At 39.0% G+C, this 25,893-nt stretch overlaps 1 long non-coding RNA gene across 3 annotated transcripts in view; it reads right to left on the bottom strand.

The window, feature by feature from the left end:
* Positions 1-25,893, bottom strand: part of LOC128099315 (uncharacterized) — a 45,574-nt gene that overhangs the window by 3,347 nt on the left and 16,334 nt on the right. For 2 of the 3 annotated variants that reach the window (XR_008214495.1, XR_008214497.1), the window contains exons 1-4: positions 15,117-24,148; positions 14,634-14,862; positions 10,884-11,627; positions 8,139-8,275 (exon numbers count right to left, since the gene is read on the bottom strand). This is a non-coding gene — a long non-coding RNA (uncharacterized LOC128099315). Of the gene's footprint in view, positions 1-8,138; positions 8,276-10,883; positions 11,628-14,633; positions 14,863-15,116; positions 24,149-25,893 lie in introns of those variants that run through there. The other variant, XR_008214496.1, reaches the window with a different exon arrangement.

A 25,893-nucleotide genomic window follows, 5' to 3' on the forward strand; every position in this document is an offset into this window, starting at 1 on the left:
TACCACCCAGTGTCTCAGATCACTTCCTGTTGCCTGCAAGTCAAGAATGTAAGACACTTGGCTACTTCTCTAGCACCACATCTGCCTGCATACTACTATGTCACACCATGATGATAATGGACTAAGCCTCTGTAAATGTAAGCCGCCGCAATAAAATATTTTTCCTTTATAAGAGTTGCTATGGTCATGGTGTCTCTTCGCAACAATAGAAACCCTAATTAAGACACAGTGCTCATAAGGTCACATGTGGCACACATAGAAACTAAAAAGTTGTGGTTGGTAAGGAGGTACAACAGATGGAAGAACTAGATTAGGGTAGGTAAGGAGAGAGAAATCATGTACAAGAACATATGTACATAAAGAATGAACCAGGAAAACCAGGCAAATGTTCTCAGTTGAGACTCATGCATGAGAAGAGAGCCAAAATACATGGGACATGTAGAAAATGGCACAATAATCAACACCTGCACATTAATGATGGCATAACTTGTTTGCCTCTTTCTACTATTAGCCAAAGAAATACAACACACTTCTCCTTTTAACTTGGACATCTGGAAGTTTAGAATCAATAGCAAATCTTTGTCCCTGATGCTTTATCTTTGATATGAAAAATTTAATATTATGAATATTTGATTTTGAATGAGGTCTGTGGTAGTAGCAAATGAAGTTTGATGTTTCTCTATCCAAAACAGTGATTTCTTTTATTCTTCTCTCATATATTACACCCTGACTGTTTCGCCTCACTTCTCTTCTCCCAGTCCCTCCCCCCACATCCCCTCTTCCCAAGATCCGCTCCTCCTCTACTTCCCTTCATAAAGGGGCACGCCCCCTCAGGAATATCAACTACCATGGTATATCATGTTGCAATAAGAGTAGGCACCTCACCTCATATTAAGACTGGACAAGATAAACCAGTAGAAGAAAAGGGGTCCCCAAAGCAGACAAGAGTCAGAGACATCTCCTGCCCCCACCTCTAGGAGTCCCACCAGAACACCAAGTTACACAACTATAACATATGCAGAGGACCTAGGTCAGAACCATACTGGCTCCCTGATTATTGGTTCAGTCTCTGTGAGCCTCTATGAGCCCTGGTCAGTTGATTCTGTGAGTTGTAGGAGCCATAGGGGTCAAGGACAAAACAGTGACCTTATAACCTGTTCATACAGCAGGAATACAGGGAGACTGACAGCCTCCAAAGGCAGTGCTGTATGTCCAGATATGCCGAATGTATGCTGTGATATTTGCCCTGGCATCAACAAAATGCTTAGGATTGCAATCATTAGAAAATTTCTCTGATATCTTGATAGAGGGGAAGGGAGAAACCTGGTGCTAGGGAATTCCCAGGAATCCACAAGGATGACCCTAGATTAGACTACTAGCAATAGTGGTGAGAGTGCCTGAACTGGCCTACTCTGTAATCAAAATGGTGAATACCCTATCATAGAGCCTTCATCCAGTAACTGATGGAAGCAGATGAAGAGATCCATAGCCAAGCAAGAGGCTGAGCTCTGGGAGTCCAGGAGAAAAGAAGGAAGAGAGATTATATGAACAAGGGATGTCAAGATCATGATGAGGAAATCTACAGAGACAACTGAAGCAAGCTCATAGGAACTCATGAACTTTAGACCAACAGCTGTGGAACCTTCATGGAATCGGACTAGACACTCTGCAAGGAGACAGTTGTGTAGCTGGGTCTGTTTGAGGGGCCCCTAGCAGTGTGATCAGGATCCATCCCTGGTGCAATAGCTGGCTTCTTGGATCCCATTACCTATGGTTGAACACCTTGCTCACCCTTGATGCAGCGGGGAGGGCCTGGGTTCTGCCTCAACTGAATGTACCAGGCTTTCCTATCCCCCCATGGGAGAACTCATCCTTTTGGAGGAGGAGATGAGGGGTGGGTCGAGGGTGGGAGTAGGCATGGGGGGGACCCAAGGGGGAACAAGAGGAGGGATGAGAGAGGGATCTGTGGTTGGTATGTAAAATGAATAAAAAAATTTAATAAAAAAAGAAAAAATAAACTGTACTATTTTGATGATGGTTAAGAATTATAAAAAAAAATTCTCTATAAGCTAAGTATGTTTTTTTATTGAATATATATTTTTTCACACAATACATTCTGATTATGGTTTCCTCACCCCCTCCATTGCCAGTTCTTCCCCACCTCCTCTCTCATCTGGATCTACACCTTTTCTGTTTCTCCTTAGCAATCAAACAGGCATCTAAAGAAAAATAATGAAGGAAAGTAAAGCAAAAACAAAAAAATCAGGATAGGAAAAAAACAAACAAATAAGTAAAACAGAGAAAAAGCACAAGAAACACATATAGATGTAGAGACACACATTTGAATACACAGGAAATACACATATAATATATATTATATTGTGTCATATATAATATACAATGAAATATTTATATAAAGGACCTATAAGGTTAAAAAAAAAAGAATGTTCTGACACAACGTTATGAGACAAGGAACCTCCAAAGATGCCTTTGAGTTTGTTTTGTACTGGTCATCTAGTGGTGGGCATACGGCCTACCCTCAAGAGTGGTTTCTTTTCCCAGTTCGACTCCCTCGGAGAAAACTAATTTTTAATTTGCAAGTGGTTATCAGTTGAAGATGGTGTCTGGGTTAGTGATGTCGAATTGGATATACTTCTCTCAGCACCGGGGCCTCATGTGCAGCACACCCATAGAGACCCTGTGCATGCTGCCAGTCTAAGAGTTCGTACGCATCAGTCCTGCTGTGCTTAGAAGGCCTGGTGTCCTTGGTGTCCCCTTTGGCTCTTTCACTCTTTCTTCTTTAAGCATGTTTTCTTGTTTTTGTTTTTTAAAGAAGCTAAACTTCTTGAATGACCTTAAACTTAAAATGAGTTATACTCAACAGGTTATAAAAGATGCAGAAACTTTCCATTCTACCTAGGGAAACTTTGAAATTACAGTTTCTTGTCTCTTATGAAAATTTTCCTTCTGACTATCAGTGAGAAACAAAGGCACCAAGGTCAGATACAATTTCTGTCATATACTTCTTTCCCAACCATGACATTAATTACTAAGCATTTCAAAATTAGAAACTCCTAGTTAAGGTTGCAAGATATAATATATAAAACTGGAAATGTATGTATGTAATCATTCATACACATACAAAGCACATTTTAATTGTTTTAAAATATATATAAAAAATTTATTGTTTTACCCTATTAAAGTATACGTTTAAATCAAGTGTTTAAGTAATTCCTGTTATTCTGCAATCTACCTCAGAACTTTTTCTTCTTGCATAACTGCATATACATATTAAAAACAACCCTTATCACCCCTTTATTTCTAGAAACTGCCATTGTACTTACTTTTTCTATGAATTAGACTATCATGGGTGGTCAATCTGCATTGAGTCATACAGTATTTGTGTTTTTTGTAACTGTCTTTATTCACTTAGCATGTCCTCAAGGCTCAGCCATGTTTTAACATGCAATATGCATGTTTCTTTTTCAGGATGATAATACTCCATTGTGTTTGTACACCATATTATGTTTTAGCTTTTCATCCGTCCATAGACATATGGGCTACTTCTACCTCTTGGCTGTTGTTAATAGTGGTCCTATGGATATGGCATTGTAAATATTGCCTTGTTGTGTTGCTTTCAGTATTTTGGGATGTGTAACCAGAATTAGAATGGCTGGGCCATATGGTAATTTTATGGGTTTTTTTTCCCCCAATTGGAGGAGAGTCACTATCCTTTCTCACCAACAATCTAGTTTCATCACATTTTTCCACTCAGCAACTATCCTGAGGGTAATGAGGGAACCTATGATGGTTGTAGCTAGGATCAGTTAAATATTTGATGTGTATAAATTTTGTAATGTTCCTTAAGTTTTAAGCAAATTTGTGTGGACTTATTTTCTCTGATGACGGCAATTTGTTAGATGTACACACATTGAAACACGAAATCCTTGCAAAGAAATGATGACAAAAATAGACACCTCCAATGAAAGTCCCACACTATGATGTGTGCACACTTTTGGACTAATCTGCTTGGAAAGAGTTTCTAGAGAACTGGCTGGTGCCTCTAGCCAGGTGGAACTTATTAGGGGCTAATTACTACGTTCTTATCTGAAAATATCTGCACCTGCTACTCCCATGTGTTCTTCAGCAAAATGTCTGTTATAAAGTATATTAAGAAGAAAAGGCAATCATGCACAATGCTTGGGGTGACATTTATATTAAGCTTGAGCTAGATAGATCAAATACATCATTTTTAAAAATGAACATATCATTCAAATTGCTCACCCACCAGGGTAGACTGTTATACTCTAAATTTTAATCTCTTTGAGATCAAAGGGTATGATAGTTTATGACCACTCTACATATGCTCCATTCTGGTTTCATTCCGGCTGCTTATATTGAAGGGCTGTTTGTCAAATGCTGTGGGATGTTCTGTATGGCAAATGTGTTGCTCTGATCGGTCAATAAATAAATCACTGATTGGTCAGTGGCCAGGCAGGAAGTATAGGCAGGACAAGGAGGAGAATAAAGCTGGGAAGTGGAAGGCTGAGTCAGAGAGACACTGCCAGCCACCACGATGACAAACAGCATGTGAAGATGCCGGTAAGCCACGAGCCATGTGGCAAGGTATAGATTAATGGAAATGAATTAATTTAAGCTGTAAGAAAAGTTAGCAAGAAGCCTGCCATGGCCATACAGTTTGTAAGCAATATAAGTCTCTGTGTTTACTTGGTTGGGTCTGAGTGGCTGTGGGACTGGCAGGTGACAAAGATTTGTCCTGACTGTGGGCCAGGCAGGAAAACTCTAGCTATAGTCAAACGAATGAATGAGTGAAATTAATATTGCTGTGTACACCAAGACTCTAATGGAAAACATATACTCAAATTATGATGATTGGAGGAAAGTTAGTTTATCACAGATATAAGTAGAAAGCAAGGTGTCTGGAAAAGTCAAGTGACCAAATGGGAACCCAAGACACAGATGAAGGAAATAGAGGTTACCAGGATTCTGGAGGGAAAAGGAGACCCATTTTCACAGAGGAACAGTCTTCCTCCTATACCTTTCCTTGGCTCCACTTGCTAAAGCCTAAACCTAAAGACACAAGCTCTCTACTCTGCTGTTTGCTTTTTCTCAATAGCATGATGAAGATTTATCTGATATATAAACCTCACATATTTAAGGGATGCTGTTTGATGGGAACAATTCAATGGATTTAAACACACGTACATGCTAACGTGACCTCATCACAAAGAAGGTAACAAGTGTGTCTGTCACCTGTCCATTGACAGAGTGCATACACTACAGAAGAGTGGAAAGTGGATCTGGTTGGGTAGACAGGAGATAGCTGGCATTATCTTAGGCTACTGCACTGACCTAACCAGCTATCAGAGAGACAAAACACAGGTGTGACATGTACTCACATACACCAGCACATCCATCTACACATCACTCTTATACCCATTTTGGTTTGATTTTTTTTTTTTTAGTCATACATACAATTAAAAATATCCACTTTTAGAGTGAGACAAGAAACACACACACACATACACACACACACACACACACACACATACACACACACACACACTCCTTCCAGTGAAGGAGAAAGAAAGAGAAATCAGGAAGGAAAAAATGAAATATGGAAGGCTGAGAGAAAAATAAAAAAGCATATACATATGACAGATAAATGGATCAAGAAATGTCCAGGTATTAAAAAACAGGGTGGCCTGCAGAAAAATGGGAGAAGATGGAGGAAAGGGAGGCAGAGGGGAAGGAGGCAGCAAAGCTTTGTCCCTGGAATCAGACTGTAAGTGCACTAGTCATTGGGAGCTGCTCAAGCTGTAGACAAAGCTGCATGGTGTAATTTTTTTAAATGCTGAGTACAATTCTCAATAAAATATGTATTTCAGCTGAGAAAATTATCTGACTCTATGACTTGTTACAAATGTTCTTCATTTAATTTATAAATGAACAAAAGTATGTTCCATGGAACAAATATACATGTGTGTATTGCATTTAATTTAATTTTAATTCAAAAACTTGGAAGCAATTTTACCATGAAGAAAATGAAAAGAGAATTATTACTATCCATCACTCATAAATTGTTTTTATCTTCTGTAACATTCATTCCCTGTTTCCCACATTGTCTTATGTGACCCTGTATATGTATATAATCATTATCAGCAGATGTTTTCTGTATTGATACAACTATTGATACATACACTTTCACTTTTTTTTCTATTGAACATTATGTAAGTTTGAATACTACTGAGTTCTCCAATGGTCTTTGCACACATCTGCTATGCCTGATCCTGTGCCTTTGACAACTCTAGCCCGAGAGTCACATAGGAAAGGAACAGTGCATTGCTATGGCCATGAGTAATGGATGCAGGGTCCAGGTCTCTTCAGCCTCTTTTCTCTAACTTGAAAACTGCTTCCCTAACTGAAGATTTTAGTTGAAGAACAGAAAAACAGCAATGTGTCAGTAAAATTTCATTTGTATTCCACTTTTCTTTTTCTTAAAAACATAAAACTCAACAACAACAACAACAAACCCATGAAATTCTTTCCTGGTTATTTCACAAATGCTAGAAACCTATACAGAGTGATGTCATCATTTCAATGTGATAATGTATTTACAGATGTTGTTCTTACTTATGTCTGAAGCCAAATTCAATATGAACTATGTAGTTCATTCTATCATAAGTCACTATTGACTTTTTAAAAAATTTTCAGCTCATTGCAGAAACTAAGAAATGCCATAGGTTTACTAAACAGAATAACATAATGCTTCTATGTTGTGGGAATTCGATCCATTCAGCCAATGGTATTGGGTTGACTAGCCCTAGGGCGTGGTCTTGTCTAGATATGTGACCAGATAAGGACTGAGGAGGAGGGTCATGCTCTCTCTGGAACTTGGAAGGTTTCCTGATGCCATGGTTCAGTGAGCTGGTACGGAGCCTTCCCCATCCTTCCCTGGTGGATGAGGAGGCAGCGGTGCAGCTTCATTCTGTATTCATGAGTGTTGTTCCCATTTTATCTCTTAGTAAATTATTGACCAGACTTCTGTGGATTCTCACTTCACTTTTACTTGGGGATTACAGACAGTGACTTCAACAATGACCACCTCAAAGGCTCTAGAGTATGACACACAATACTAACTCATCAGAATACAGTTAAGAAAGACAATTCTTTGACAAAGGTACTCATGTTGCTAATACAGTCACATTGTAGCTAGATAATGCTGGTGAGTGGGTAGTGTAGACTCTCATTGTTAACCAAAATGAGTAAGTGTCTATGATATCAATAATGTTTTTGATAAAGAGAAGAGACTAGGGGCAATTAGTACAAATTAAAACAGAATAAAAGAAGGTAGGAAGATTCTGTAAGTCCCTATTAATACACATGCAACATTACTCTTTAATGAGATATTTCAAAGTTTCAAATTTCCAATGACTATGAACTTTATAAAGCATTTATTTACTTTATGTGTTGGGGGAGGGGTAAGTGTGCTTGTGCCATCTGTGTGGCTGTCAGAGGACAACTTGCTGGTGTTCATTCTGTTCTTCTATCATGTGTACCCTGAGGATTAAACTCAGGTCATCAGTCTTGGCAGAAAGTGTTATTATCTGCTGAGCCATCTTGCCAGCTGTATTAAGAACTTTTGTTTTTTTAAATATGTGAATGAAAGAGTCCAGACTCCAAAGTTAAACTCCCTTGTACATTAGGAGCTGCTTCTTGGAGAATGAAGGCTGCAATTCTGGAGCTTTAGTTGCCCTGGGATTCTAATGAGAGGGTGTTGAATTACCAGATCAGCATAGGTACCCCTAGGCACACTTGAACATACAGACTAAGCATCTCCTTGGATAGTTTTCAGAGCTGAATTCCACTCTTGCATAGTTTTGAGAGGACATTGTAATTATAGCATTCCTCCAGAATGTTTTGGAGCCTCTGAAACTTTGCAGGGGATTAGAATGGGCTTGAACACCAGCAGCTGTGACAGAGCCAGTTAAGTTTCTGGAGGTCTCTGAACACACGTTTGCAGAGTTGCTGAAAGAGTTTGTGAGCTGATGCCTGATGTCTCACTTTCAATTTATTTCTAGATCAGTTCAGAATCCTGTGAGAAAGAGCTCCCTCACCTGCCTCAGCGTCGGTAATGCCACAGTGCGGTTTCTAGCTTCAGGCTTCCAAAGTGTTTGATTTGATGACACTGAGTTGGCACTTCAGATTGCCTGGAACTTTCTGTATTTACAGTCTTCATCTGACAATCTGAGATCTGTGTATAAATAAATTCACAATTGAACATCCATTATAAATTTCATGTTTAAACAAAATGTGTAACTTGCACACTGGCTAAGATTTTCTTCAGAAAAAAATTATTATTTTACATTAACTTTGGGTATGAGTAGAAATCTGTGCAGTTGTTAATTTATGTGCACTTTCAGTTATGAGCTCATTAAGAGAAAATTGTGACAGTTAATCAGCATGTAAATGATATGTTTCTATATCATTTAGAATGCATTTTGACATATGTAAGAATACTAAATATCAAAATTTAAGGCATTAGTCTTGCAATGAAAAAAATACATACTACAGGCCAGGCGGTGGTGGCACACGACTTTAATCCCAGCACTCGGAAGGCAGAGCCAGGCGGATCTCTGTGAGTTCGAGGCCAGCCTGGACTACCAAGTGAGTTCCAGGAAAAGGTGCAAAGCTACACAGAGAAACCCTGTCTCGAAAAACCAAAAAAAAAAAAAAAAAAAAAAAAAAAAACATACTACAGAGAAAAGCTGTCTTACTCACAGAAACACTGAAATAAAAATTTAATTAATAGTTACCAGATTAATACATTTTTCTTGTTGGTAACAGGTGCAACATGAACTCAGTCCTCACTCTTGTACTTCAACCTCACCTGTCACCTCTATTCGCAAGATGCTGGTATGTTATTCATTTCAGTAACTAAAGATTTTAGACATGCATTCAGAATTAAAACGAGTCTGCTTAAATGACAATCCTGAATTTTCTCTTCATAAATGTTAAAATGTACTACAGTTTCTGAATGCCAAAAGGGAAGTTCATATTACCTTTGTTAGGAACTTCACAAGGTTCCTAAAGAAGAAAACGAGTTGTGAATAAGCCTGAGATAAAAGGTAAGTGTATAGGTAATGGAAGGAATTTTCAGTTGTATCCATCAGTTGGGCTTTTTAATTCCCATCACTCCTTTGGGAGATCCTGAAAGTAATGTGAATTAGCATCGCCTCAGAAGCCCAATTAGGCATTATGCTAATTGTCTCACATCCATTATCCTCTTTAAATCTCAGTATTTCTAGAAAATGTGACAAACTGAGGTTAAGAGAGTGAACCTGGTCAACCTCAAAGTGCCTGAAAGTAGAGAGCCCTGTTTGTAAACCAGGTGGGGCTCCAGACCCCATGGGAAGAAACACTATGTGAAACCTGTTTCAGAGGGAATCATTCACTTTCTTTTCACACTTGCTTTCTTCACACTTCCTTGCCATTTTCTTGGAAGATTAATGGTTTATGAGTGTGATGTTGCACTTTACGGTAGCACCCACAAGCACTCCCTCTCTACAATAATGACTTCCTTAAGGACAAATACTATCTTGATATTACAAATAATGAAAATTCAAAAGGGAGGAGGGGTAACCTGAAACTGGGTGTGCCGAAACAAGATCTCTGAGGTGGAGCCAGCTCTACAATATCAAGGCCAACCATAGCTATACGTGAGCTCCTGTCTCATAACACAAATGAAGAAAAAGAAGGAGGAAAGAAAAGTGATCTGGGCAGAGAATAATTTAACAAGTGATAGGGCTTCAGTGAGCTACTGCAGTGTGAAGTAGAGAATGGAATTGCAATGAGAAAATACAGCATGCATGTTACAGAAATGTAGCTATGAAGTAGGGAAAAATGAAAATAGACAAAGAGAAGAGAATGTACAGAGAAAAAATCAGAGGGAAATGAAAGAAAAGAAACTAAAATGTGGTTAGACTCTTCCAGGAAGTAGATATTTTTATACAGGACACTCTGTGTAAGCTTCACATTAACTGATCCAAACGTTTCATAGAATACTGTCTCTCATTTTTATAAATTAGAATGGCAAGCACATTTCAGATAACATTTAGCTGACAGAAGAGCCCAAACTAGAAGCAACATCTTGTGATTGCTGGCTGCCACATATTTAAGCTTAGATGGGAAAGGAGAAAATAGAGATAGATATTTAGATTACTCTGAAGAGATGTCATTTGTTTGCTAAATTAGAAATACTCTTTATGATGCTTCTGGTTACAATATCTCACATATTTGTTGAATTAAATAGAAAATATTTTCTAAATTTTCCCGCTGTACAGTGCACTCATTTTAATAGGCTAATATTTGTGTTTTGCTTGCAAATTAGAAGACACTTTTGTGTATTTGATAATGACCTCTTCTGTTTCTGTTCATTTTACCATATAAAGAAGCCTTATTAGTAGGGCCTGCTAGACATTGTAACATCCCTGTCTGAATCTTTGTGATCCAAAAGAAGAGGAAGGGGATAAATTAGTTTGTACATTTATTTAACCAGCCTAAAGAGAAGACAGCTAGAGAAAGTGAGGGAGTGAACATGTTTTCTTTGGAAGTGCATTTTCTTTCATTGTAGCCAGAAATTAATTAGGATGAAGTTGTGTGCACACACATGTGCATATATGTGTACGTACAATCAAATATGAGTATATCTTATTTATTGTTCCATTTGTAGTACTGTATTAATGTAAGCACTTAATTGTAAACCAAGATCTTCATGTTCCTTCAGATAAATGATCCTAATGTTTCTGTCTGATTTACAGTTATGTCCCACATAATTAAATATGGCATATGAAAATACTTACTATGGCTTTGGTCCCAGATAAGATCCTAGATTATCCATGCACACATCACCAAAGATTTTTTTTTAAGAATAGTGTTTCATTGGTATAAGAAAATACCTAGGATAATGAACACAAAAAGTGAATTTGGGCTCCCAGTGGTTGGGGTCCAATCCGTAATCAACTTGTTCTGTTGATTTGAGTCTGTGGTGTTGAGTCACATCCTGGCAGGAATGCTTGGCAGAGTGGAAATTGCTTACATCATGATCTAGGGAACAGAAGAAGGCGACCAAGGTCCCACAGTCTTTTGCTATAAGAAGATGCTTATGGCCCCTTCTTGGGGTCACAGAGCCAGATACCTGCCTGTGGCTGTAACTAGTTAGAAGATTTTATATCCTGCGATGATGGAATAAAGTTGCTTCTACTCATCTAACTTTGGTGGCCTCATCCTCAATATTTGTGTAACGCCCAGACCAACACAGTCTCTCAATAGCATCATCATGGGATCATGGCTTTAACACACTGGCATTTGAGAAACGCTGATGATGCCAAGTACAGCAATAGCATTCCTCCCCTGACATGCTTGCTATGAGGTGCCAGATCACGTCTGCCCTTCCTTCATTTTTCTTCTGTTTGCTCCAGATGCAGTAGGAATTTCAGTGCTTCTGAAAAATACTGTCACTAGTCCTTATATAACTGTACTGGTGAAGGGGTTCTTCCTTTTCATGTGATTTTGGCAGGATAGATGTTGAGTAATTCACTGGAAATCTACAAGAAAGAAATCAGATGGATGTTGATGTTATCAGCATAAATCTAAGTGACTTTTGGAGGTCCATCTTCATGTATCTTCAAGAATCAAAATCTAATTCTTTCAAAACTAAGAACTACTTGTGAGAAATCATCTCAATTACCTTTTACACATTTGCAAACACAGAACATATACATACCAAAATGCTCCTGAGTGTGCACTTTGTCAATGCTAGAATCAGACTGTGCACTGGGAACTCCACTGCTGTCGCACAAGCACTCTGAGATTTCTGTCTTCCTGCACTGTAAATTTAACTGAAAACTGTCTGAACTTCTTGTTCAAGGATCTCAGTGTAGTGGGTTCTCAGTACCTCTGACTGATTCTAAAGAAGAGTAGGAAAACTGGTCTTTGGCTATTTATTAAAATTACATTCCCTTCAAGATATCTTGTTTTTTAAATCTTCTTAAAATTTTTCAGGAGAAAGTCAAATGCCATTTAAAAAAAAAAACTGAACTGTTACAAGCAAACATTGACAATGAAGGTTGATTTCCTCGATCACGGAACATTGCTCTTGCTATCTTTGCACCTTGTTCTAAGTTAGTAAGAAAGAAACATAGAGGCTCCCTGTGGGCGGGAATTAGCATGTGCCAAAGGGCTGGAAATCATTTCCTCAGAGTCCTGCATCTCCAGCCTCCCAACTAAACAAGAGACAAAGACATACCTGATTGTACTGTGTGTGCTTCCTTCCTTTCTCAGGCTTCTAGCTCATCTCTCCTGTGAGCTTGCTTCCTTCCTAATTTTCTGGTCCATGTTTCTATATCGTTTTTTGATTTTTTTTTCTCCCCTGCAGGTAATCTCTTGGTGTTTTAAGCATCTTCATTGTTTGTTGTCTTCCGGATGTCTCTTTCTAACTGTATCTGACATTTGCCATTTTTTTGTCCCCAATATTATCTGCCATTCTACTTCCAATTTCATTTTCACTTCTTGAACAACGCATAACAATTGTACATGTCTCTCATATAAACCATGATAATTTAGTTCACTTCTGCAAAATGTAATGATCAAATCAAGATAACTAGCAGCTGTAGACGTTTATAATTTCATGTTTGGGGCCTTTGGACTCCTTTCATCTACTTCTGCATAAAGAAAAGATGAGTTGTCATAAACTATCATCACCACACTGTACTGTGGCACACATTTCCCTTTACAGAATCCTGGTCACCTATTATCCGACTTTCCTCTGTACTCATTCTCTTTAGTTTTGCATTTTGGAGCAGAGCAACTTATCTATTGCAAATGATAGCAACTTTTTCTTCATTGTAGTATAAAATGTAGTCTCACTCAGAGGCACACATCACGCTTCTTTAGCACAGGTTGTATTTGCTAGATTTATGCCAACTGAACATAAACTAGGGTTACCTAGGAAGACGGTGGTCTTAAATTGAGAAAATTATTTCACAGGAATGGCCTGTAGGCAGTCTCTGGGGCATTTTCTTGATTGAAGATTGATGTGGGATGGCCCAACTTACTGTGGGTGGTACTACCCTTGTTTAATTAACCCTGGGTAATAAGAAAGCATGTTGAGCAAGCCATGAGTGAGCAAGCTCATAGGAAGCACTCTTCTATAGCCTCTGCATCTGTTCCTGCCTCCAAGTTTCTGCCATGAGCTCCTGCCCAAACTTCCTTGGATATTGAACTATGATGTGAAAGTGTAAACAAAATAGTCCCTTTCCTCCCCAAACTGTTTAGTGTTATGGTATTTATAAAAGCAATAAAAACCCTAACTAAGACAGCAGGGCAGCCTTCTCTTTTATCACTGTTGCCTTAGTCATACCTCTAAGATTATCTAAGACTAGGTTTTGCCTCATCCTGTATGACTTCAGTATTCTAGGTGACACTCCTCACTCCTACTGCTCCCAGAAACTTTTAAACCAGATCTCACAGGGAGTCCAAATACGTTTTCTGACTCAAAGTTGAATTCCATGATGAAAACAAAGTTTTACAAGATAGAAATCCTGAATGGTTCTCCTCTTCAAACAACAACAAGGCTGGTTTACTACCAAAACTATTCTGAAATGCCTAGCCTATCTAGCATGAAAGACAGGAATATGGAATTTAAAATTGAAATAAAATTAAGAACACAAGAAGGTAAGTGACTAAATTAGCTTTGATTAAAATAATTACTAAAATAGCTAATTCCTGATTGCGGCATGGGACCCAGAGTATCAAATCTTCAAAGACAAGGTGAGAAAGAAATCTTCTCACTCGAGTTAAGTGAGGATTTCAAAGAAATTTGTCTGTCTGGAAGTTGGTGTCCCTCTGTATGCTTCTGACCATTAGCAAGTTTTTCCACGGGATCTTTCATTCAAATTATCACTATTGTCGTGTGAAAAAAATGTGGGTGGTGATTTGAAGTTTAAGTAGTGTTGGCTTTAGTTAAAAGAAAGCAAAATATTAAAGTTAATAAAAACCAGACTGACATACCAAGAAGGACTGGGGAAAGTTCCCAGGACTCACCTCTAGACACAGAGCTGTAGGCAATTGAGGGCTGCTGAGAGAGGAAGAATTAGTGTTTTCCAGGGATATTAAATCCCTGATCATTTATATAATTCCAAGTGGTCAGTCTTAAACAAATATACAAAATGATCAACACTAAACGGGAGCTTTATTTGTGTGTGAAGTGTGATTTGTGTGTGTGTGTGTGTGTGTGTGTGTGTGTGTGTGTGTGTGTGTGTGTATGTGTGTGTGTGTGTGTGTGTGTGTGTGTGTGTGTGTGTGTGAGAGAGAGAGAGAGAGAGAGAGAGAGAGAGAGAGAGAGAGAGAGAGAGAGAGAGAGAGAATAATAATTAAAGAGGAGGTCATGAATTTGAGAGGTCACAGGGAGAACATGGGAAGAGAGTTGCAGCAGGGAGGGAAGATGTGGGAATTATTCAAAAAGCAGTACTCATAAATGAAATTCTCAAAAATTATTTTCAAAAAAGCAAAATCCAGTATGTAATGACAGGGTTATAAAGACATGTACATACCTGAAAGAAATGTGTCAGGTCCAGAGAGAAAAGAAGTTATTAATAGTGTGGAAGCATACATAAGACAGTGGAAGAGCAGAATGAGGGAGGACGCGGCTCTTCCGAGTTCTGGGAAGAACAGCAGAGACACTGAAGAGATGATAGCTAAAGGCTCTTCAGACCTGGTAAGGCACATCCACATCTAGTCCCAGGGTTCCCAGTGTCTCCCCAAAACCATAAATGGTAGTTTCTGAAAACACAATAGAAATTTTACAGATAAAGGGGCAGTGAGACATTTAAGTGGTTAAAGGCCCACCCAAGCTGGTGACCTGAGTTTGAGTACAGAGACCCTAAGGTGGTTTGAATGAGATGTCCCCACATCTTTGAAGCGTTTGAACACTTGGTCCCAGTTGCCGGTGCTGTTTGAGGAGTCTTAGGGGCTGTGATCTTGCTGGAGGAAGTATGTTAATAGGGCCCCGCTTTGAGGTTTCAAAAACCACTCACCATTCCCAGTTAAAGCTTTCCATTTTATGTTGGTTTGGGATGTTAGCTCTCAGCTTCCAGTTCCAGGTTACATGTCTGCTGTGGGCTGTCTCCACCATCGCGATCCCTAACCCTCTGAAACCATAGACATAATGTAAACTCTCTTCTGTAAGTCACCTTGGTCACGGCGTTTTATCACAGCAATAGAAAAACAACTAATACAGACACACATGGTGGAAGGTGAGAACAGAGTTCTGAAAGCCGTCCTCTGACATCCACAGGCATGCCATGGCACATTCACACTCCTGACCCCATCCCTACCTCTCCTCATGCACACAAAAATAAATAAGAGTATAATAAAACTGTTCACAGGTGATTGAAGACAATGAGTAGATTAGCCATAGTTTCCATGATTTTCAGATAGAAAATGAACACTTCTTGCTTTTCTTTGTACCATTTTCTTTGGAATAGGAGGTCTGCATGAACATTGTTCCTGTAAGTCCCTTATGTTGTTGTTAGTGGAAATAGTGATACCTGCAGACATAACATTTTATTCTGGCTTCAGGGACATCTTAAAAATCCAGGACATGGGAATGTGTGTGTCTCTGTGTCAACATGTGTTTCTTGTGGTTTTTCTTTGTCTCCTTTTCTTCTGTTTTGTCCTATTCTGATTTGTTTGTTTTTGCTTATCTTATTTTATTATTATTCTTACTACGATTATTATTATTATTTATATGCCTTCTGTTTATTTTATAATGAGAAACAGGAAGGGGGTAGACTTGGTTGGGAGGGCAGGTAGGGAGGATCTTGGAGGAGTTGAAGGAGGGGAAACTGTAATCGAAATATAACATATGAAAAAAAATCTATTTTCAATAAAAGAAAAATAGAAAATAATAAATCCAGGACTTAACACACAGCAGACACCAAAACAGAGTAGCAAGTAATCATCCCCCATGCTGCTTCTCTTTGTGACCTTGTGATTTCTCAAGTTCTCAATCTTCAAGTGTTTGTGTACGTCTATTGTAATACCATAAACACCCCTGGGCTTGGATAGTTGATCTCTTAGCATAAACTGCCTTATATTTCTGCAGATTCAAATGATCATCATTTTATGAGCCAAAATTGGTAGTCAAATATTAAATAAGTAGAATAACCTTTACCTTATACCACTGTGCACACCCATAGGCACACACAGACAAATACACATATTTATATGTGTAAACATGTTAGCCCATATGTTCAAGTAATTAGGACTATTAGAATCAAAGAAACCATTATGGAAGGACCCCAGAAATACTGGAGGGCAAAGGGATCATATAACTGGAGTTCTAAGGGATAATATCCTGATGAATCAGCAAAGGTCAAAGATGGGACTAGGAAGTAAGAACGGCCATCAAGCTTATCCATCCCCACCCAGCAGGCTTGAAAAGCTACAAGAAAACATTCATGAAAGAAACTCCTCTTCTCCCTGCTTGTGAGAAAGGTGGGCAAGGCCACTTCATGATACAATTTAGTCTATACTAACTTCTTATCTTTACCTCTGTCGTCAACTGTCTTCCTGGTGGTGTCCCTGGCATTTACTGAAGCCTTCAGTGTCTGACTCATAAAACAGAAACCCGTGGGCATCTGGCATAGCTCTCCCCCTTGCTAGCTTGGTTTTCCGTCGTTCCTCCCTGTGGTCCACTCAGGGTCAGTCATCTACTTCCCAGGTCACATTCCGGGCTTTGTGTGCTCTGACATTTCACCTCTGAAACCCCAGCTCCAAAGTCCTGATCTTTGTGAGCAAAGCCTCACTCTTCCAGCTTTCTAACACTGTGACTTCCATACGATTATTCGTCACAGGCACCTGAGTTCTCTAGAGTCCGCATCTATGAACTCTTTTTGATGTTCATACATTCACAACTGAGTTTAGATCCTACCTTGCTGTGAGAATCTTGGATTCCACCTCTTAATTACATCAGTGGACACCCTTCTCTCCATCTCCATCAATACCACCCCAGTTTAACCAATGTTTCCATTACACAGAATACTTCAACAATATCAATATTCTGCTTTTACCGACCCTATGGTTTCAAACTTACTTTTCAATTCATTCTCTGCACAGCAACGAGAACGATCATTCAGTAATGTAGTATCTGACCAAACCATTCCTACTTTGAAAACAACTGACTTCTAACCTTAAAGATTTCCCATGAAATAAATGTATCTGCTTCCCTCACAGACTTCTTTCTTAACCTTTGCACCGTACATTACTCCCACATTTCAGGATGACTGGGTCACTCTGGGTTCATTCAGCGTGGCACATCTTCTCTCTCTCCTCTGACTTCTGCGCCTGTCAGCTCCTCCTCTCAGAGGAGTCTTGTTCTCCACCTTCCCCCATCAGTTCCCCAACCCTGAGCATCCTTTGTACTGATTTTGCAATCGCATCTCTCAGAAAGCTTTCCGTAACCTCCAGGTCTGGGTTACTCCCAAGATGCTTGGACTTGCACATCACTGTGCTGTACAGTATCTCACAACTGTCACTGTAGTCCTGGGCACCTCACTAGACTAAGATATGCAAAGACTGGGGCAGCAGCTGTTCAGAGCCTGAACCACAGCCACTATTCAATAAATAACTCAATGTTTAAAATTAATGAAAACGAGTTAGATGTGGATAAATTAAAGATTCATAGTCTCAAATTAGGATACTCATTATGAAACTAGGGTATTTATTCATGATGGAGCCTTATTCGCCATCCTAGAAAGTTATTAGAAAAGTATTTATAAAATTCATATAGAATTTTTATGTATATTACTTTAATTAAATATTTGAAAGGTACAAATTATATACTTTTAAAAAGTTATGCACATGTAATCTCTACTCTCTGTATTGAAAATTAATTTCCTGATTTCACATCAGCTTCTCTTTGAAGAGTTTCCTTCTTTTGTCTCAATGTAATGGAAGGTGACTTTCAGAGAGAGGGAACTGGCTTCTCTTAAATCCCCCATGACTTGGCCTGACAATGCACTAGAGCTTCTGTTAGTCTTCTAACATTTTCTGACAGACTCTCTGCCTTCAGCACAGCATTGGCTTTATATAAATGTAGTCTGTGCCACAGACTTGTTCTTCATAAAACCTCACTACCAAATTTCTCATGCCACAAATGTGTGAGTTGACTGAGAGCAGGGCTATTCATTCCTCTGCGGGTCTCTTCATAAAAGAGGAAGTGTCAGATGATGATAATTCTGTCTCCATCCAATGCCTAAAATTGCAGGCAAATTAGGGGAACATAAAAGTTAGCAAGAGACATGTAAGAATAGAAGAAAAACACTAGGCTTTCATAACTGATGGCACTTTGATAACACCATCCTTGAAGACCATTACACTAAATCCAGCTCCTTGCCGCTGAAGGGAAAGAAGTCCTGCTGCCCTGGCAGACAGATGTGGCTATTTGAAGAAAGTATACTCATGAAGGCCTTGCACTTTCACAACACAGGAGAGTTGGTGAGGCATATCTATGCTGGTAGCTTCAACCCTGGGGAGAATAACAATTAGAGGAATATGTGACACAAAATATAAGTTGCTGAGTCCAACTCCCAATATTCTGACCCATTAGGCAATTTTTTGTTCATTTTTCCTTTGTATTCTTGTTGCTATTGCTTTGAGATAAGGGCTTACAGCATAGCTCAGCCTGACCTTGAACTCATTGGAACCATTTCAGCATCTCAGGGCTTGGGATTATACACTGCTGTTAGACTTTTCCTGGGGAGATGTCAACACATGTCTATTTACCCCAGTAGAGCACTGAGGACAGACTGGATTCACCCAGGTCTAATACAGTGAAGCAATGGTTCACCAGGCTCCCTTACTGAAACATGCATGGGTGATTCAAAGAAGACAGCTACGTTACCAAAGTCCACCCAGGTACAGTGGCAACTCACAAAAGCTTGAGAAATAAGTTCAAATCTCTAGAATTCACATAAAAACCTGGATGTAACTGTGCTCACCTTTAACTCCAGCATGGTCTAAGGTGGAGACAGGAGGATGGCTGGGCTTTATAGCCCCCAGATTAGCTAGCTAGATTCAATCAAAGCCTTTCTCACAGGGATTAAAGTGGAGTGTGACAGAAGAGAACACCCAGCACTTTCAGTGACTTCTATGCACACATGTGGAAGCCCACACCTGTACACATGTGTATATACAAGGCACATATTGTACTCACACACATGCACACAACACATACACATATACACACATATACACAAGAAGACATTCTTTTACATGCACCTGTGTATTTACCTTTTGTTTTGGTCTTGATGCCTCCCTGTAGATCTGAGTTTTCAAGTTTGGAGGATTCTCAACACATAGAAAATTCCTTTGGATTCCTTTGTGCTTCTGGTCTGCTAGCAGCAGATCATCAGTTGTTATTATCTGAGAAGTCTGTCTTGTCTTTCTTTGTAAAAATGTACTCTTTCTGGAGACAAAATTCCAGTGGAAAGGATTTTCTTTCAGCATTATTAGGAATTTACTTTGTTGGCTCTCCTTGCCTTTAGTGTATTTAGTGAGAAATCAATCATCTTTGAAACACCATTTCCCTGTACATAATATTCTATCTCCTTCATCCCCAACTCACACACAAAATTCTCTGGCTTTCAAGATTTTCTTTTCTTAGTCATAATGTTATAATGTTTTATAATGTATACACTTATGGCTTCCTGTGTATTCATTTAGCTGAATTTCCTCTCACATTTTTAAACATGAGCTTGTTTTTCAGGAAATTTGAGAAATTCCATATATTTTCAGCATATTCTTTTTTCTATTTTCTTGCTCTTTGTCAGCTGAGAGACCACATAATATCTATATCAGACAGCCTGGTATCAGTCCTCAGATCTATGAAAGCCCGTACCTTATCTTTAATCATTTTCTTCTTCAAATCGCACTGCTGTATCTCACGTTCAACATTTTCTCCGTTTCCTTCCCCATGCCCACTTCTTGCACTCTTTCCTTTTTTCCCCTTCTTTCCCTTGCCTCCTCTCCATTCCTGTTCTCTTCTCTGCTTTGGTGGTTCTGGGCAACAAACCACTGGGCCTTGCAAATGGTTGGCAAGTATTCTACCACTGATCTATATCCCTAACCCTGGTTCAACTATGTCTTCATCATTTCCAATATACTCATAAACACATCACATGACACTGTTTAATTTCCAGCTCAAGAATTTACATTAGATCACCATATCTTGGCTCATATATCTGGCGGAAGCCTTCCATACCACCAGAAGCCAGGCCAATTCCCAGAAAACCTGGTAAGCCACCTCCCCTCCCTGCCCTGCCTGCATCCACCCAGCTTAACCCCAAGTGCCCCTCCTCTCCTTGTCACCTCATCCTGGCTCACACCTCCATGGGAGCGTTCCACCCATCAGAGGCCAGGCCAGCATACTGAACCCCAGAGACTAGGCGAACTCCCTGGAAACAAGGCAGAAACCTCCTACCTCACCAAAAGCCAAGGCAGGATCCTGAACCCCAGAGGATGCCCACCCATATCAGAAACCACACACACAGTCTCAAATTTGAACAGCAAACCCCTGCTGGACCAGAGGCCATCCATGCCATCAGAAATCCAGCCCCAAATGTGGGTAGAGACCCTCTACTCAATCACAGACAATGACAGCCAGGAGACCAGAGAAGAAACAGAAATCAAGGAAGAAAACACCCATTCAACAAGGGCAAACCCAGAAATTGGCACCTAGACGTATAATCACTCCAAATCCAAATTGTGTAAGAACACAAACAACAACAGCCAGGGCAATATGTCACCACCAGAGGCCCACCATCTTACTAGAGCAAGCTCTGAATATTCCGACACAGAAGAAGCATGAGAAAACAACCATAAAACCAATTTTATTATGATAGAGGTTCTTAAAGAGGAAATGAATAAATCCCTTAAAGAAATCAAGGAAAAGACAATCAAAACAACTGGAGGAAATCAATAAATCTCCTAAACAATGCCAATAACACCAAGAAAAAAAAGCAAACAAACAATTGAAGGAAATGAAAAATAACAGTTCAAGACCTGAAAATGGAAAGAGAAGCAATAAAGAAAACACAAACTGAGGGGTTCTGGAAATGGAAAATCTAGGTAAAGTGGCAGGAAGTGCAGATGCAAGCATCACCAACAGAATATAGGAAATGGAAGAGGGAATCTCAGGTGCTGAAGACATGATAGAAGAAATAGATACATAGATCAAAGAAAATGTTAAATCTAAAAAATTCCTAACACAAAATATCCAGGAAATCTGGGACACTATAAAAAGACCAAACATAAAGAATAATGGGAAAAGAAGAAGGAAAAAATTCCAACTCAAAGGCATAGAAAATATGTTCAGCAAAATCACAGAAAACAATTTTTCATAACCTAAAGAAAGAGATGCCTATAAAGGTACAAAAGCCTACAGAACACCAAATAGATTGGACCAGATTAGAAAGACCTCTCGTTGCATAATAAAATACTAAACACACAGAACAAAGAAAGAATATTAAAAGCTGCAAGAGAAAAGGGCCAAACAACATATAAAGACAGACCTATTAGAATTACACCTAATGGAGACTCTACTAAAAGTCATAAAGGTCAGGAGAGATGTTTTGCAGACTCTAAAAGACCACAATTGTGAGCTCAGACTGTTATATCCAGCAAAACTTTCAATCACCATAGGTGGAGAAAATTAAATATTCCATGATACAGTTAAATTTAAATAATATCTACCCACAAATTCAGCCCTACAGAAGGTATCAGAAGGAGAACTCCAACCCAAGGTTAACTATATCCACAAAAAAACATAGGCAATAATTGCACACCAGCATAATCCAAAGAAGGAAAACACACATGCACATTAATACCACCACCACCAACTGCTGTGGGATGTCTTTCTATGCTATGAATATGTGTTGCTCTGATTAGTTGATAAATAAAGCCATTTGGCCTATGGCAAGTCAGGTTATAGCTAGGCAGGAAATTGAAGAGAGAGACAGGAAGAAAAGCAGAGGGAAGAGATGTCATCTGGCCGTCCAGGGAGCAGCATGTAATGGCACACAGGTAAAGCAATGGAACATGTGGCAACATACAGATTAATAGAAATAGGCTGAGTTTAGTTATATGAGCTAGCTAGCAAGAGGCCTGCCATAACCCATACAATTTGTAAATAATATTAAGACTCTAAGTGATTATTTTATCAGCTGAGGGACACGGATAGAAAGATTCGTCCTGACCGCAAGGCCGGGCAGAACCAGAGAAACCTTTCAACTGCAAACAACTACAACAAAATGACAGAAAATAAAAATAATTTGTCATTGATATATCTCAAATCAATGGATTCAATTCCTCAATAAAAGATTAACAGAATGGATGCAAAAACAAGATTCATCCTTCTTCTGCATACAAGAAACACACCTCCAAGATAGACCTCAGAATAAAGCACTGGAAAAAGATTTTCTAAGCAAATGGCTCCAAGAATCAAGCTGGTGTAGCTATTATAATATCTAACAAAATAGACTTCAAACCATAATTAATAAAAAAAAAAATGGGGAAGGACACTTAATACTCATCAAAGGAAAAATCCACTGAAAATGACATCTTAAATCTCAACATCTATGCCCTAAACACAAGGGCAACCCCCCTCTTTTTTTTGTAAAGGAAACACCACTACAGCTAAAATCACACATTGACTCTCACACATTGATAGTGGGGGCCTTCAATACCCCACTCTCCCCAATGGACATGTCATCCAGACAAAATCTAAACAGAGAAATACTGGAGCTAACACACTTATGAAACACATGGATCTCACAGGTATCTACAGGACATTTCACCCAAATACAAAAGAATATACCTTCTTCTCAGCAACTCATGGAAATTTCTCTAAAATTGACCACATACTCCATCACAAAGCAAGTCTCAACAGATGCAAGAAAATTGAAATAATTCCCTACATCCTATTAGACCACCACTGATTAAATCTGGATTTCAACAATAACAGAAACAACAGAAAGCCTACCAACTCATGGAAACTAAACAACTTTTTACTGAATTACCAATGAGTCAAGGAAGAAATAAAAAACGAAATTTAAGACTTCCTAGAATTCAATAAAAATGAATGTACAATGCTGTGGGATGCTCTGTATGGCAAATGTGTTGCTGATTAGTCAATAAATAAAACACTGATTGGCCATTGGCTAGGCAGGAAGTGTAGGCGGGACAAGGAGGAGAAAAAACTGGGAAGTGGAAGGCTGAGTCAGAGAGACACTGCCAGCCGCCATGATGACAAACAGCATGTGAAGATGCTGGTAAGCCACGAGCCATGTGGCAAGGTACAGATGAATAGAAATGGATTAATTTAAGCTATAAGAACAGTTAGCAAGAAGTCTGCCACGGCCATACAGTTTGTAACCAATATAAGTCTCTGTGTTTACTTGGTCGGGTCTGAGCTGCTGTGGAACTGGCGGGTGACAGAGATTTGTCCTAACTGTGGGCCAGGCAGGAAAACATTAGCTACAAATGGCATCCAATGTGGTGGCAAGAGTTTCCACCTAAAAACTGAGAAAAAAGATTCTAAAACGGAGCTAAAAACAGTTCCTAATTGTTTCTCTCAAATGAGCGACAGCTGCCGGTTTGAGCTACTGGTGGGTTCCTAGCTGCGCACTCGACCTGCCATATGGCGGGAATGAGACCTCTGCAAGTGGCACATTAAGCTGCATGGTGGATTTAGACTTTGCTAGTACAAAACAAAAAAAAAAAAAAAAAAAGAGGTTTCTGGGCTACACGCTGCTTGGCTAAAAGCATAGACCCATGATAGCTCCCAGAGCTGGCAGTAAACCACCGCCATGTTGGGAAGCTGAGCTGGGTGGAGCCAGCAGCCACAGCTGCTGCAGCTTAAAGCAATAGATTCACAATAAGACAGATTCAGATGTAATAGTTTACAATGTGTGTAAAATATACATAGGCTTGAAAGAGACAAAAAAGGTGATATATACAGTTATAGAAACAAATACATAGTTTTAAAAATAAAGTCTTTAAAGAGACAGTAAAATTCACGGACTACTGCATGATCCTTAAATTTTCTTTGTGTCCCCATAAGATACAGCGCCCCCCTCCAGCAGGAAGTAGTAAGAGAAGCTACGCCCAAATTCCCAAATTATATGTAATTTTACTTTGTTAAGGTTAAAACCTTCCTTTTGGAAAAAAAAAATGGGGGAAGTGCTGTGGGATGTTCTGTATGGCAAATGTGTTGCTGATTAGTCAATAAATAAAACACTGATTGGCCATTGGCTAGGCAGGAAGTGTAGGCGGGGCAAGGAGGAGAAAAAACTGGGAAGTGGAAGGCTGAGTCAGAGAGACACTGCCAGCCGCCATGATGACAAACAGCATGTGAAGATGCTGGTAAGCCACGAGCCATGTGGCAAGGTACAGATGAATAGAAATGGATTAATTTAAGCTATAAGAACAGTTAGCAAGAAGTCTGCCACGGCCATACAGTTTGTAACCAATATAAGTCTCTGTGTTTACTTGGTCGGGTCTGAGCTGCTGTGGAACTGGCGGGTGACAGAGATTTGTCCTAACTGTGGGCCAGGCAGGAAAACTCTAGCTACAGTACAACATACTCAAACTCATGGGACAAAATGAAAACTGTGCTAAGAGGAAAGTTCATAGCAATTTGGAGAGATTTTATACTAGCAAGTTATCAGCACACCAAAACTCTAGAATAAAAAGAAGCAAACAAACCCAAGAGGAGTAGATTTCAGGAAATAATCAAACTGAGAGCTGAAATCAATAAAACAGAAACACAGAACAATACAAAGAATCAATGAAACAAAAAGTTGGTTGTTTGAGAAAAACAACAAGAAAGTCAAACCCTTATCCAAGTTAACCAAAGGACACAGAAAGAATATCCAAATTAATAAAATCAGAAATTATTTCACAAAATAGAAATAGAAGGAACATCACAAAATTCTTTTTATGAGGCTACAGTCAACCTGATACCCAAACCACACAAAGACTCAACAAAGAAAGAGAGTTACAGATTAATTTTCCTCATGAACATTGATGCAAAAATACTCAATAAAATACTGATAAACCAAATCCAAGAACAAATAAAAAAGATCATCCACTATGATCAAGTAGGCTTCATCTCAGAGATGCAGGGATGATTTGACATACAGAAATTTCTCATATAAACAAACTAAAAAAAAACACACGATCATCTCATTAGATGCTGTAAAAGTCTTTGACAAAAATCCAACAACACCACTTCATGATAAAAGTCTTGGAGAGATCAGGGATACAAGAGACATACTGAATATACAGCAAGTTAATAGCCAACATCAAGTTAAATGGAGAGAAACACAAATGAATTCCACTAAAATCAGGAACAAGACAGGGTTGTCCACTCTCTCCATATCTATTCAATATAGTACTTGAAGTTCTAGCTAAAGCAATAAGACAACTAAAGGAAATCAAGGGGATACAAATTGGAAAGGAGGAAGTCAAGTATCATTATTTGCAGGTGATATGCTAGAATATATAAGCAACCCTCAAAATTCTACCAGGGATCTCACTCCTACAGCTGATAAACACCTTTAGTGAAGTGGCTGCATACAAGGTTAACCAAAAAAAATCAGTAGCCCTCCTATATACAAACAATAAGCAGGCAGAGAAAGAAATCAGGGAAACAACATCCTTCACAATACTCACAAGTAATATGAAACATCTTAATGTAACTCTAACCAAGCAAGTGAAAGATCTACATGACAAGAACTTCAAGTCTTTGAA

Source organism: Peromyscus californicus, unplaced genomic scaffold, assembly GCF_007827085.1.
Source record: "Peromyscus californicus insignis strain IS unplaced genomic scaffold, ASM782708v3 Scaffold_6__1_contigs__length_162567912, whole genome shotgun sequence".
NCBI lineage: Eukaryota > Metazoa > Chordata > Mammalia > Rodentia > Cricetidae > Peromyscus > Peromyscus californicus.